This window comes from Cyprinus carpio, unplaced genomic scaffold, assembly GCF_018340385.1.
Source record: "Cyprinus carpio isolate SPL01 unplaced genomic scaffold, ASM1834038v1 S000006798, whole genome shotgun sequence".
Lineage (NCBI taxonomy): Eukaryota > Metazoa > Chordata > Actinopteri > Cypriniformes > Cyprinidae > Cyprinus > Cyprinus carpio.
Genome location: NW_024879384.1, coordinates 104,949 through 119,791, shown reverse-complemented (window position 1 = coordinate 119,791; position 14,843 = coordinate 104,949). Strand labels below are relative to the sequence as shown.

The window sequence follows — 14,843 nt, the reverse complement described above, 5'->3', positions numbered from 1 at the left end:
AAAGTCAGCTTTGATTGCTCCTAATAAACTGTTTAACTGCACTCACAAGTGAATATTAAATTATGTTGTGGGATAATTAAATATATTCTAAATAAAGTACAAACATAAAATTATATACATTTATTTTGTCCTTACATTATTTCTTGTAACTCATCCCTCTCAGTGACACAGCTAACTGAATGGCTCATTATGCAGCTCATTATGCAGGCCTTTGTCTTCTCAGGTGTGAATTCATGATAGTTGACGCCTACTCCCATATGACTTTTAGCAAGAAAAAGTGTCTTAAAAAATTTAAATCAATATATTGTTTTCTGTAAGTGAGTAAACAAGATGATTTTCACATTATTTAGAAAAAAAAAATTCTAGGCTACAAGCTCCAGTTCTCAAAAGTCCCGGGAACTAATTTTCTGTATGTGTTTTATTGCCTTATTCAAGTGATTTAACATTTTTTGTTTTTCACTAACCACGCATAACATTTTTTTTCTCAAAAACACAATAATGTACATACATGCTGCTCACATATTATTATAGCCCAGTTTGTGCTGATTACAGTGAGATTAGACTTTAGCCATTTAGATATTTATAAGAAACTGAAAAAAGCACAAATGTCAGGGCATGACAAAACTTCTCCAGGCCCCAAAAATACCCTTAGACTCCAGAGGGTTAACGGATCAGAGCGTTCACACTGCACACGGTAAAAGGCTAGAAATAAAAACGTGCGAAAATAATTAATATCTAGCTCATGAGCATAGAGAGAGTTGTGAGTGCACAGGACACAGTTTGAGCGAGAGGAAACACGTTTTAAGTGTGAGCATTCTCTCCGAGCGAGAGCAGCGTGTATCTGAGCAAGCACGTCTGGTTTTGTGACAGAGCAAAAGAAATCTGCGTGCGTGCAGACAGATTCGCGCTCGTGCATTAATTTAATGTGCTTTCGCGTTACATTAATGCGCTCTCACTGCTGCTTCTGCACCGCATACACATACTGTATACGCACTGCTGACGGAGTAGGCCTACGTTGTGAACCTGTATAATGTATATAACAACTCTATTTCAACACCTGAGGCACCGCTACAATTAATGAGCTCTATTGAACAATGTATGGCAAAAAAAATGAAAGAAAAAAAGTCCCTGGAGACAGGATTTATTTATTTATATTTTTTTGCCATAGGTCTAGAAATTTTGTCACACCTTTACTCAGTGATTATTTTGACCTATGTCTGTTCCAGAGACGTTACAACCTTTTGATAAAGCTCTAATTGGTTTTCTTTTGGAAATATGTTTCAAATTCATCCTGAATGCATTTATGACGGTAAAGCATATCTTTGTGTCAAAATTGTGATTAAAATCGAAATCGCAAAATTGATCAAAGAAATCGCAATAGTTTTTTTTGTTCATATCGCACAGCCCTAGTTCATTCAATAAATACAGTTAACAATCTAGCTTCTGAGTACTAAGTTATTAACCCAACAATAGCGGGGTCAGTTAATTTTTTTGCAGTGGGCCGCGCAAACATATGTGTTTGGTTGTGTGGGCCGTGAGTTGAAAAAGGTTGGGAACCACTGTACCAGGGTAAGACACACAGTAATTAAAGCAAAGTTTTCCTAGCAACGACGATCACACAGTAGTCTAATGAGAAAACGAGGCAAAACACTTACAAACTGCTGTCCTGATCTGTCGCTCGACTGTTTCTTCTGACAAGCGCTTACAAAATAGCTCTTTAAGTAGTGCTTACTGGCTATGGTCACGCCTCCCTATTTAGCAGACCGAAACTGTCCAGTCCCGCGATAGGCAAACGCAAAACCAAACGCCACTTCACACGTATTTACCAGGGTAAGACACACAGTAATTAAAGCAAAGTTTTCCTAGCAACTTTGCTTTCCTAGCAAAGTTTTCATAGCAACGACGATCACGCAGTAGTCTAATGACAAAACGAGGCAAAACACTTACAAACTGCTGTCCTTATCTGTCGCTTATCTGTCGCTTATATTTGTTGTTGTTGTTGTTGTTTTGTTTTTTGTAACAAAATGTCCTTTTGGTCCTTGTGGTCTCTGGAGACCCCAAACGAACAGCACATAAGAGTTAAACAAAACACTTTATACTCAATAATCTCATGATGAATGTGTTCACATTATATTTGTGAAAGATTCTTCACCTTAATTATTTGTTTGTAAGATGATCTCTCTTCCTCTGTTTGTCTCTTTCTAGTCTTCATGACTGTGGCATTACAGATGTTTCTTCTTTAGCTCGGTCTTTGAAAAACACAAAAGCTCTGCAGTTTCTAAAAGAGCTTGATCTGAGATTCAATAAGATTAGATTCTCAAAGCAGAAGCTCATTGAGGTGCTACGAGACTCAAACTGTAAACTGAGGTGAGTAAACTTCACTTTGTGATATTAAAGAGATTCATTTACCTCTGATATTTGAACAAATATATACTTTCAAATATTTGTGAAAAGAGTTTTTCAAATTATCATCAAGCTTTATTTCAAAGGGTTTGTGTCTGAATGAAATGTAAAGTTGATAAAAAATGTTTAACACAAAGGAGGAAAGCAAACAAATGCAAATGCTCTTTAAATGCAAATCTTTTGCAAAGAAAAACAGCCATTTTCAGTGATGTCCAAAACGCAAGTGCACTCATTCAATCCCACAATGCACAGCTTAATACAATACAGATATAAATTCATTGTACAGGTACTTCTCAATAAATTAGAATGTCGTGGAAAAGTTCATTTCAGTAATTCAACTCAAATTGTGAAACTTGTGTATTAAATTCAGTGTAGAGATCGACCGATATGGGTTTTTCTATAGCCGATGCCGATGCCGATGTTTAGAGGTCAGGGTCAGCCGATGGCCGATATGTGCTGCCGGTTTTTAAGGGCAGATATCTTTAAGTTTTCCCCCTCATTTGCATGCTAAAATGTCACACTAATAATAAGTGGATGAACAACATTTCTAAACTTATCATCATTTATTGAGCACTGACTTGAACCATCTCTCGAATCTTAATTTTGTGCACTGCACGGTATTACAAATAAAAAAAAAATATCTAACGTTAACCAAACAAATCAATAAACTGACCAAGTATTAAATATATAAAACAGGTTATATATATATATATAATATATAAAAGTCAATCATTTACATAAAAGTTTTAGAGCATTTATCAAGCAGAATTTTTCAAGTTTGTTGGAACATAAAATGTAAACTTAAATATACATTTAAATAAAAGAAATAAAACTTTATAAATAAAAATCAATTAAACTGAAAAAAAAAAAAATAATAATATATATAAAAAATAAATAATAGTAGTGCTGCAAACACACTAGCAACCAGCAACATTTGTGTTTGGTATAAATGACACAGAACATCTAAAGTGCATTCTAACTTCAAACTTACATCGCAGTCTGTTCATTATTAAGATTAAGTACAGTCAACCAAACATATGAAAGGTTACACTGGTCAGTTTAAATAGACCGTATATACCGGTCCACTCTGCTGTTATGCCAAGGACGTTTTTGCTCATGTGAAGAGGATGATCTTTTCCATCTAGTTTACATTAAAAAAAAAACAATATATTATAGTTTAACATTCAGATACATTGCGAATATGGAAACATTTGGATATGTGCAGAACGAGACGTGAGCAATAACCTCCAAATACATCTAGCCAAACCCCCGCGCGCTCGTCCTCGTCTGCACGCACGCATGCACTGTCACGATCTAATGCACTGTAAATGCAGGATTTTTTAAAACAAATAGGCCTACCGGAACGCAAAAATTCAAAATCAAACATTTTGCAGAACAGGATCAAATAAAGTACTGGTCATAATACTCGCATAAAATGTTTAATGTGAAAAAAGCTGTTCACTGACTGCGCAGCACAGCCACATGCGCCACCGTTACGTTTGGGATAATTTTATTTTTAATACCATATCGTCATTTGAAAACATTGCAATTGTGTTTTAAAATACAACAACGATCACCACGAAACCATTTAAAGAGGCACATTCAGCGGTCTCCTTGACGGGAAACAGTCAACAAAGTAAAATGATCTCAAATGTACAGCGCGCTCCCTTCATTTTATCAAATGATCATAATCATATTCATATTCATTTTACAGTCCTGCTACTAGCATTTTATTCAGACTAAAAACCCTTTAATTCGGGTGAGAAAGCTTTTTTTTTTTCCGAGTGGCTTTTGCACATAATAATAATACCGCTGCAGACGCATTTTGCAGCATTAAGCTTATTCATTGATTGTTAATTTAAACGACGATCGATCATGGAAAATGATCAAATATTGACATCCCTAAATGCAAATGACTTGGATGGAAACCTGGCTATTGTCTGCATCAAACCATGCTTCCGAACAAATGTCATTCACCGTTCTGTGCTGCTCCAGGACAGCTGTCTCTCCGAGCACGGTGCTGTCTGTGAGCGGGGCGGAGTAACGCTGCACTGTTTGTGAGAACTGCCACCTACTCCACCTCATTTACAGGAGTGAAATTCTCTGACTACCTTTATCTCCCAGGACTGTTGTTGAATCTTCCAAAAGTTTCGGCTTGGGGTCCTTCACATGCGGCAGCAGCACTTTCCACCGCACCAATAACAACGGGCTGCCCGCCGACGTGCCTGAATTTAAATCGGCGCTACTAAACACGGATATCGGCCGATGCCGATATATTAAAAAATGACGAATATCGGCCCGATATATCGGCCGACCGATATATCGGTCGACCTCTAATTCAGTGCACACAGACTGAAGTAGTTTAAGTCTTTGGCACATTTAACATTGATGACTCCTTCTCACATAAAAAATTCATCTCAACAAATTAGAATATGGTGACATGCCAATCAGCTAATCAACTGAAAACACCTGCAAAGGTTTCCTGAGCATTCAAAATGGTCTCTCAGTTTGGTTCACTAGGCTACATAATCATGGGGAAGACTGCTGATCTGACAGTTGTCCAGAAGACAATTATTGACACCCTTCACAAGCAACAAAAAACAATCACCAAAAAAGAAGCCTTCTGCACAAAGTGTGCTGTATCCAATCATGTTAACAGAAAGTTGAGTGGAAGGAAAAAGTGTGGAAGAAAAAGATGCACATCCAACAGAGAGAACCGCAGCCTTATGAGGATTGTCAAGCAAAATGGATTTAAGAATTTGAGTGAACTTCACAAGGAATGGACTGAGGCTGGGGTCAAGGCATCAAGAGCCACCACACACAGACGTGTCAAGGAATTTGGCTACAGTTGTCGTATTCCTCTTGTTAAGCCACTCCTGAGGCGTCTTACCTGGGCTAAGGAGAAGAAGAACTGGACTGTTGCCCAGTGGTCCAAAGTTCTCTTTTCAGATGAGAGCAAGTTTTGTATTTCATTTGGAAACCAAGGTCCTATAGTCTGGAGGAAGGGTGGAGAAGCTCATAGCACAAGTTGCTTGAAGTCCAGTGTTAAGTTTCCACAGTCTGTGATGATTTGGGGTGCAATGTCATCTGCTGGTGTTATTCCATTGTGTTTTTTTGAAAACCAAAGTCACTGCACGCGTTTACCAAGATTTGTGGAGCACTTCATGCTTCCTTCTGCTGACCAGCTTATTGAAGATATTGATTTCATTTTCCAGCAGGATTTGGCTCCTGCCCACACTGTGTGCTTGACTGGCCAGCAAACTCACCAGACCTGAACCCCAGAGAGAATCTATGAGGTATTGTCAAGAGGAAAATGAGAAACAACTGACCAAAAATTGCAGATGAGCTGAAGGCCACTGTCAAAGAAACCTGGGCTTCCATACCACCTCAGCAGTGCCACAAACTGATCACCTCCATGCCACGCTGAATTGAGGCAGTAATTAAAGCAAAATGAGCCCCTACCAAGTATTGAGTACATGTACAGTAAATGAACATACTTTCCAGAAGACCAACAATTCACAAAAAAAAAAAATTATTGGCCTTAAGTATTCTAATTTGTTGAAATAGTGAATTTGTGTCTTTTTGTTAAATGTGAGCCAAAATCATCACAATTAAAAGAACCAAAGACTTAAACTACTTCAGTCAGTGTGCATTGAATTTATTTAATACACGAGTTTCACAATTTGAGTTGAACTACTGAAATAAAATTAACTTTTCCACGACATTCTAATTTATTGAGAAGCACCTAAAAAAAATGTATTAAATTGTTTAATTAGGGTTTATACATAATTTCCATGACCGATTTCAAGATAAATCACTTCACACAGGAGCTGCTAGTTTGTCAGTTTCAGATGATTATTAAAAAGCAGCACAAACTGCAAAAGCAGCAGTTTTTCAGTGCACTCAGTGTCCAGATTCACTGGTTTTCATTTACTCTTCAGTTGAATTGTATTAGTGGACTAATGTAGGGAATAGTGAATGAGGGTATAGAGGGTGAATTTAGATTCAGCTAAACACTTCTCGTCAGTTAGCAACAACTTTAACAACAAGACACACTTTGAACAATGTCTCCTCAAGTCTACTATTAACAGGAATCTCCTGCGGTTTGGTTTGAGGGTAAGTACAGTCAGTAACTGAGGCACAAGCTAATGGCAGTTGTGTTTGAATGAAACGAGTGAGAGCGTGGTGCTGTGATACGAGAGAAGTCAAAGAAACGCCCGACTCAAATACCATATGACTGTGTTATTCTGCGTTGCTAATGACAACACACCTAATAAATAACACACCTCAGAATGACACGACTGACCAATCAGAATCCAGTATTCCAGCTAGCTGTGCAATAATTTCAGTTATTTACTGAGATCAATACAAACATCTTTAAACTAGAGGACAAACAGCTTTAACTAGTGCAACATTTAACTGAAAGATTTGTGTTTTAAGACAAAAGCACATTTGTATTTGTTCCTTGTCATTTATTGTATTTGGTGTAGACTCGTTAGTATGTGTTTGTTAGGGTTGCTGGGAGAAAAAGGGACCCAAGAGCAGAGTCGCAGTTTGTCAAATTTATTGAACAAAAGAAAAGGGCAATAGTCCAAAACAAAATGCTGACAATCAGCAACCAGGTAAGGAATCCAAAAACTGAACTGCGTACGGGAACTGGGTACACATCAAAAAGAAAAAACAAGATTAAATAAGCAAACAGGGCAAGAAAACTAGGCACGACTAGAGCAAAAGAGTCTAAAGGGCAGTAGTGAAGCGGATGGTAGCCAAGACACACTGACAGAAGCACAGAAAGAGAGAAGCATAAGTAGTGAAGAAAATCAATGCGAAATTGGGAGACAGGTGTGTGTGAGAAGAGCTGGAGCACTTATTAGAATAAGGTGCAGCTGTGAAGGCAAAGTGAGTGGAATTAACAACTAAGACATAACACAACAGAAGGGCTGATGATCAAACCAGCGTCCTGACAGGAACCCCCGCCCCAGGAATGCCACCAGGCTTCCCAGGGTGAGGGTCAGATCGATGGTAATCCTCAATAAGAGAGCGGTCCAGAATGTCCCGAGTCGGGACCCAACATCTCTCCTCCGGACCGTACCCCTCCCAATCAATCAGATACTTGTATCCCCTTCCCCGCCGCCTGGAATCAAGAATCCTCCTAACGGTAAAAGCGGGAGCGCCCTCAACCATTAGGGGGGAGGGATTTAGGGGAAGAAGATGAGGAGAGAGAACGAATAAAAGGCTTGACACAAGACACTTGAAACACTGGGTGCACTCGACGAAGAGGATGCGGAAGCTGAAGCCGAACTGCCACAGGACTGAGCACCTTAACAATGGGGTATGGCCCAATTAACCGCGGTGCCAACTTCTTGGAGGGCACCTTAAGAGGCAGGTTCTTGGTGGAGAGCCATACCTTTTGCCCACAGATGTTTCTGGGTGCCTCAGCCCGACGACGGTCCGCCAATCTCTTGGTGCGTTCCCTAGTTCTCAGAAGTGCTTCCCTGGCCCTCCTCCAGGTCCGCCAGCATTGACTGATAAATGCCTGAACTGAGGGAACCGCAGCTTCGGAACTCTGTGAAGGAAACAGAGGGGGTTGATATTCGAGACAGCAAAAAAAGGAGATAATCCAGTAGACGACACCGGCAATGTATTGTGCGCATACTCAACCCACCTAAGCTGCTGGCACCAGGATATGGGATTTTGCGAAGCCAGACAACGAAGGGTCCTCCCAAGGTCCTGGTTCGCACGCTCGGTCTGGCCGTTGGTCTGTGGGTGGAATCCTGACGACAGGCTAGCGGTAGCACCAATCTGTCGCTCCCTACTCCCCTCCAGAAAGTGGGAGACGAACTGGGGTCCCCGGTCAGAAACCACATCCTCCGGAAAGACCATGGATCCGAAAGACGTGGTCCACGACCGCCCGAGCAGTCTCCCTGGCAGAGGGAAGTTTAGGGAGAGGGATAAAGTGAACCGCCTTGGAAAAGCGATCCACTACAGTGAGGACAACCGTTATTGCCACTGGACTCCGGTAAACCAGACACAAAGTCCAGTGCAATATGAGACCAGGGGCAAGATGGGACAGGTAGAGGTTGGAGCAAACCAACGGGTACAGAACTAGAGGACTTGTTTTGGGCACAGACCGAGCCGAGCAGGCGACCACAAAACTACGAACCCCCCCCCCCCCATGCCCTGACCAACAAAAACGCTGACGAATGGCAGCCAACGTTCTCCTCACTCCTGGGTGACAGACCAGTTTGGAGGCGTGACCCCACTCCAGAACCTCTGGCCGAACCGACTTCGGAACAAACAGCCGACCCACCGGGCCCCCCTCTGGCACCTCTGCCTCCGACTGAGCCAGCCTGACATGCTCCTCGATGCCCCAGGTGACGGACCCCACCACACAACCAGGTGAAAGAATGGTGTCTGGTGGAGTTTGCGTCCTCCGGAGCCGTGAACTGACGGGAGAGCGCATCAGGCTTAATGTTTTTGGAGCCTGGTCGGTAAGACAGGGTAAAATTAAAGCGACCAAAGAAAAGTGCCCAGCGAGCCTACCTGGAATTCAGTCGTTTGGCTGTTTGGATATATTCCAAGTTCCGGTGGTCAGTCCAGACCAGAAATGGCTACCGCTGAGCCCTCCAACCAGTGGCGCCACTCCCCCAAGGCCAGCCGCACAGCCAGTAACTCACGGTTACCGATGTCGTAGTTCCGTTCTGTGGGGGACAATCGATGTGAAAAATAAGGGCAAGGATGTAATTTATCGTCAAGAGGGGATCGTTGAGATAGAACCGCTCCGACACCTACCTCTGACGCGTCAACCTCCACAATAAACTGCCGGGTAGGGTCCATAGTTATTAAAATAGGGGCAGATGAAAACCACCTTTTAAGTTCATCAAAGGCTGCCTGAGCAGCTAAAGACCAGCAAAACGGTTTCTTTGTGGAGGTTAATGCTGTCAGAGGAGCCGCCACCTGGCCGAAATTACGGATAAACCGCCTGTAGAAATTAGAAAATCCAATAAAACTTTGCAGAGATTTTCGGTTGCCAGGTGTGGGCCAGTCAGAGACGGCCTCTACCTTCGCAGGGTCCATGCAGATCCCCTCCACCGAGATGATGTGGCCCAAGAACAGAACTGACTGGTTGTGGAAGGAACACTTCTCCGCCTTAGCAAACAGTTGGTTCTCTAGCAACCGCTGCAGCACTCGTATGACGTGCTGAATGTGTACCTGGAGTGAACGAGAAAAAAAATCAGGATGTCATCCAGATACACAAAGACAAATTTGTTGATCATGTCTCTCAGCATGACGAGTCATTGACGAGTGCCTGGAAGACGGCCGGGGCATTAGTCAAACCGAAGGGAAGGACCCTGTACTCAAAATGCCCCATGGGTGTATTAAAAGCCATCTTCCATTCATCCCCCTCCCTGATCCGAACCAGATGATAGGCGTTGCGAAGGTCCAACTTCGTGAAGTACCTTGCCCCCTGCAGGATCTCGAAGGCTGATGACATCAAAGGTAGGGGATACCTATTCTTAATGGTGATGTCATTCAGCCCTCGGTAATCGATGCAAGGACGCAAGGAACCATCCTTCTTCACGAAGAACCCTGCCCCCGCTGGAGAAGAGGAACGAATAACACCGGCCGCCAGAGACTCAGACAGATACTTCTCCATGGCCACCCTTTCAGGACCGGACAAGAGAGATCAATCGGTTCCTCCTGCAACACAGGAAAAGAAGAGACAGAAGACAAGGCAGACACAAGACAATGTGCATGACAATAGGGACTCCATGATAGGATGGTGCTTTCAGACCAATTAATGTGTGGATTGTGAGTGGTTAACCAGGAATGACCTAAGACTACCGAGTGAGGGGTGAGTGACTGACAAAGAAAACTATTTTCTCTCTCTGATTACCAGATGTAATTAACTGTAATGGAACTGTGGCCTGAGAAATGGTGGTAAGTTCACGGCCATCTAAAGCGTGACCAGTAAGGACAGGAGAGAGAGACTGAAAAGAAATGCCCTTCTTCAAAGCCCAAGAAGAATCAATAAAATTCCCCTCGGCTACTGAATCAATGAGGGCAGAGAGTTGATGAACAGCACCTTCATAACTGACTGAGACTGGAATCATAGAGCGGGAACCAGTAGACGGGGTGGTGGAAGTAGCGCTCGCCAGTACCACCCCATTGCTTATTAGCGAGCATTGGCTTTTGCCGGACAGGAAGAGGCAAAATGTCCAGGTCGGCCGCAGTAGAGGCATAATCCTTTGGACAGACGTTTCTGTTTCTCCTCTGCAGATAACCGTTACCTGCCCAACTGCATAGGTTCTGGAGCAGATGAGGGAACGGGAGTATCGGACCCCGTAAAGGCAGACACAGGGTTGACAAAAGGGAACAGTGTAGAAGCCCGAGCTCTCCGACGAAGATCCCGTCGATTATCCAAACGGATAGCCAGGTCAACAAGTTCATCTAGATGTTCAGGAAGATCGTGAGCATACATCTCATCCCTTATCTCATCTTCCAGGCCTTCCGTGAACCTTGCTGCCAGTGCTGCGTCATTCCATTTACTTGACGCAGCAAGAGTGCGAAACTCGATAGCGAAGTCCGCCACCGAACGTCTCCCCTGATGAAGTGCTGCCAACAGCCGCAATGCCTCCTTACCGAGCGCTGAGCAGTCGAATATCTTGACAAACTCTGCTTTAAAGCTGTCGAACTCCATACAACATGCTGCTTTAGCAGCCCATACAGCAGTGGCCCATTCCCGAGCCCGTCCGGTAAGAAGGGAGATGACAAACGCCACTTTGGCTGAATCTGAGGCATAAGTGAGGGGTTGCAGAGAGAAAATTACCTCACATTGGATAATAAATGATCAACATTCCATAGGCTCACCGGAGTAATTGGGAGGATTGTTGATGCGTGGTTCAGGGGTGACAGAAGAACCTGATGCTGTCCGAGCAGCACACCCTGCGCTTCCAAAGCCGAGCGAAACTGCGATTGAACTGCTGGATCCATCCTGGTCAGTGTGTAATCTTAGGGTTGCTGGGATGAAAAAGGGACCCAAGAGCAGATTAGCAGTTTACTAAATTTATTGACCAAAAGCAAAGGCAATAGTCCAAAACAAATGCTGACAATCAGCAACCAGGTAAGGAATCCAAAACTGAACTGCGTACGGGAACTGGGTACATCAAAAAGAAAAAACAAGATTAAATAAGCAAACAGGGCAAGAAAACTAGGCAGGACTAGAGAAAAAGAGTCTAAAGGGCAGTAGTGACGCGGATGGTAGCCAAGACACACTGACAGAGAAGCACAGAAAGAGAGAAGCATAAGTAGTGAAGAAAATCAATGTGAAATTGGGAGACAGGTGTGTGTGAGGAGAGCTGGAGCACTAATTAGAATAAGGTGCAGCTGTGAAGGCAAAGTGAGTGGAATTAACAACTAAGACATAACACAACAGAAGGGCTGATGATCAAACCAGCGTCCTGACAGTGTTTCTCTTCATATTGACTCAATAGAGAGACAAACAGAATGGAATTTATGTTTCTAAATGTATTTAAAACACAAAATACTGTTTTATAAATACATATTCAGAATCAGGTATAGTCTGTAATTAATCTGATTACTGGATTTTAATGCAACATTTTACTCAAAACATAATAATGTGACTGAAATATATTAATTAATTTGTACTTTGTTCCACTGAACTCTGATCATCTTCTCTTCTGTTCCACCTTACAGTGTAGATGGAGCTTTTAAATGCTATATGTCATAATGTGAAGTGGCCTTGAGAGGAGCAGTAAACATCAGCTGAAGATCCACAGAAGAGCTTCACTACTGTGTCTATGAGGAGAAATAAATGTGTAAATGTGATCCATACAGGTGAAGAGACTCAGACTTTACAATGAAATAATGCAGCATGTGTGTTAGAAACATGATATTGAATGATTAATGTTGCTTTAGTATTCAAGCAGATGATCATTGTGTTTAATGTAAAGCTGGAACAGAGGAGGAAGAGGCTCAGATGAGTCTGTCTGGCTCTTCAGTTTAATAATATTTGTATTAAACTCATTCATAATGATTCAAATGTTTAAATGTGATTGTCAAGTGCAGCACTTAAATCTATCAAAACATATAAAGCAAATCTACAATGTGTGAAATTGCCATGTTACTTAAAACATTTCCATGATCTCTCTTATATTTTCTACACATTGTTATTCTATTTAATTCTATATTAAGTTAGCTATGTGTCTGTCTGTTGCTAACAATCACAAATGCTCTCATTACAACAAACAAAGCAGAAACACAGTGTAAATAAAAGCTGGATTGTGCAGTTTTGACAGATGAATTGATTAAAACGTGAGTTTTCACACAGTGAGTTTGTGCTGAACTGACTGACAGCTTCAGTGTTTAGAAATGCTGCGCCTTTTACTCGCTGTTTGTGTCATTTTATTCACGATTTGAAGAAAGGTTTGTTTTTCATCAGACTTTGTGACTTTTCCTATATAAGAACAAAAAAATGCCAGAAATATATGTTTAAATGTTATAATGGTGATTGCTGGTCACTATTCTGCTGGCTATGATAATAATTTAATGTCTTTTTAAATGTTAAAATAAAAGTTTTTATTTGTCATCAAGTGTTTGTTTTCCTACATTTTTTTTTTTTTTACTTTTAGTTTTACAAATGAGAACAATCTTTGAAGAATGAACAGAAAATATTTTTGGTCATAATATTAAAATACAATTTGGTAACACTTTATTTTGATGGTCCCCCTATAGATAGTCTGCTGACTATAAGTTACTTTGCAAGTGCATGTCTACATACTCTCATCTGGGTAGAATCTGTAGATTGTCTATTAAACGTTCTGTAGCAATCATTACAATGTCTATAACATGTAAGCATCTATTAAACATTTGGTCAATAAAGTGTTATCTATATGTTATCAATTTAAGTTGTAGATGTTCAACAGCATATTAGCAGACATGCAACAAATCCTCAAGTTCTCAGTACCTTTATATAAGAGCATTTCAGTAGTCAGCATGCAGCTGTTAACCAGTGTATCAACAGACTTTCAGTACACATTCAGTTGTCTAGAAGTAGCAACACAAGATCATTTCAAATGAACTTTAAACATATGTATGGATACTTACTCCTGATCTTTTGCTTTTGCAAGTATTTTTGAGAGTGCTCTACTAACTGTTTGTTGCATGTAAATTACCTTTCAGTAGCCAATCATTTTACTTTGAGGTACATGCATCTATTCATCTGTTGTCACATTAGGCCCATCAAAATGCAGTGAAAATCTAAGAAACGTTGTTGAATGACTCTTACTGGCCAACACCACAGACAGCATAGCTGCTAGTCAGTGGATGTTCAGCAAACAGTCAGTAAACAGTTAGTACCGACACTGGTAAGTATTTAAGATTAAGAAAATAACAACACCACAGTACAAGCACATATCTGCCAAATGGGAAATAAATACCAGAGTCAGTGTGTCCAACCAGCTGCTTTTAATAAACTGCTGTAAAAAAAAAAAAAAAAAAAAGAGAATCAAACATGAAACCAAAAAATATGAAGCCTGTTTTCAGAAAAATACAAATGTTTTTGTAACAATAAAATGTTCCCTACAGGTCAAACAACACTGTTGCAAATAACAGTTAACAAAGAAATATAAACACATACAAACACTCTTAGCAGATAGTGAACATATGTAACCGGTGTAGTCTGCGTTGTTTTTTTCATGAAATGACCAGACGGACATCAGATGACAGCTCGACTTTTCTTTTATTCTCTGATAGGGCTGATAAGACACAATATTATTTTTAGACTGTGTGAATTCGCCCTCTTTCGTTTCTCTCCCATGCAGAGACAGTGCAGAAAAGGGCAGAGAGAAATAAAACATTCAAACAATGAAATGAAATGTATTTGACAACATTGGTAACAAAACAGCATACCTGATAAGACACAATATTATTTTTAGACTGTGTGAATTCGCCCTCTTTCGTTTCTGTAAGATGAATGTAGAGTGCAATGCAATTAACACATGATTAAAGTTCACATGGGACAGAAAAGTGATCAAACTTGATGAAAATACGAAAATAATCATATACATGAAAAATAATGTCCCATATATGATGTATATGACAGATTTAAATACAAAAGTACTTTAAAATAAAAATATGTAATTGGATTAATTAGAGCTCATTAGAAACCCACCTCTCCCATGCAGAGACAGTGCCGAAAGGGAAGAGGAGGTGCAAAGAAAGGAAATTAAGAACAACATTGCAGTCAGAAACATAAAGGGGAAGGTACACACACAGAGACAGGCATATCAGGTACACGTTTGAACATTTTGTGTAATTCTACATATGAAGACAATACTTTCTATACCTGTTACATTCACCCCCCCCCCTAGAATTACACAAAATTATGAGAACATGGGAAAACTCTGTACACAGGTCAC

At 40.9% G+C, this 14,843-nt stretch overlaps 1 long non-coding RNA gene across 1 annotated transcript; it reads left to right on the top strand.

Annotated features, from left to right (window-relative positions):
* Window positions 1-2,134: 2,134 nt before the first annotated feature.
* On the top strand, window positions 2,135-12,743 carry LOC122144909. Its single transcript, XR_006159929.1, has 2 exons — window positions 2,135-2,367; window positions 12,121-12,743. It is a non-coding gene; the product is annotated as an uncharacterized LOC122144909 (long non-coding RNA).
* The last annotated feature ends 2,100 nt before the right edge of the window (window positions 12,744-14,843 follow it).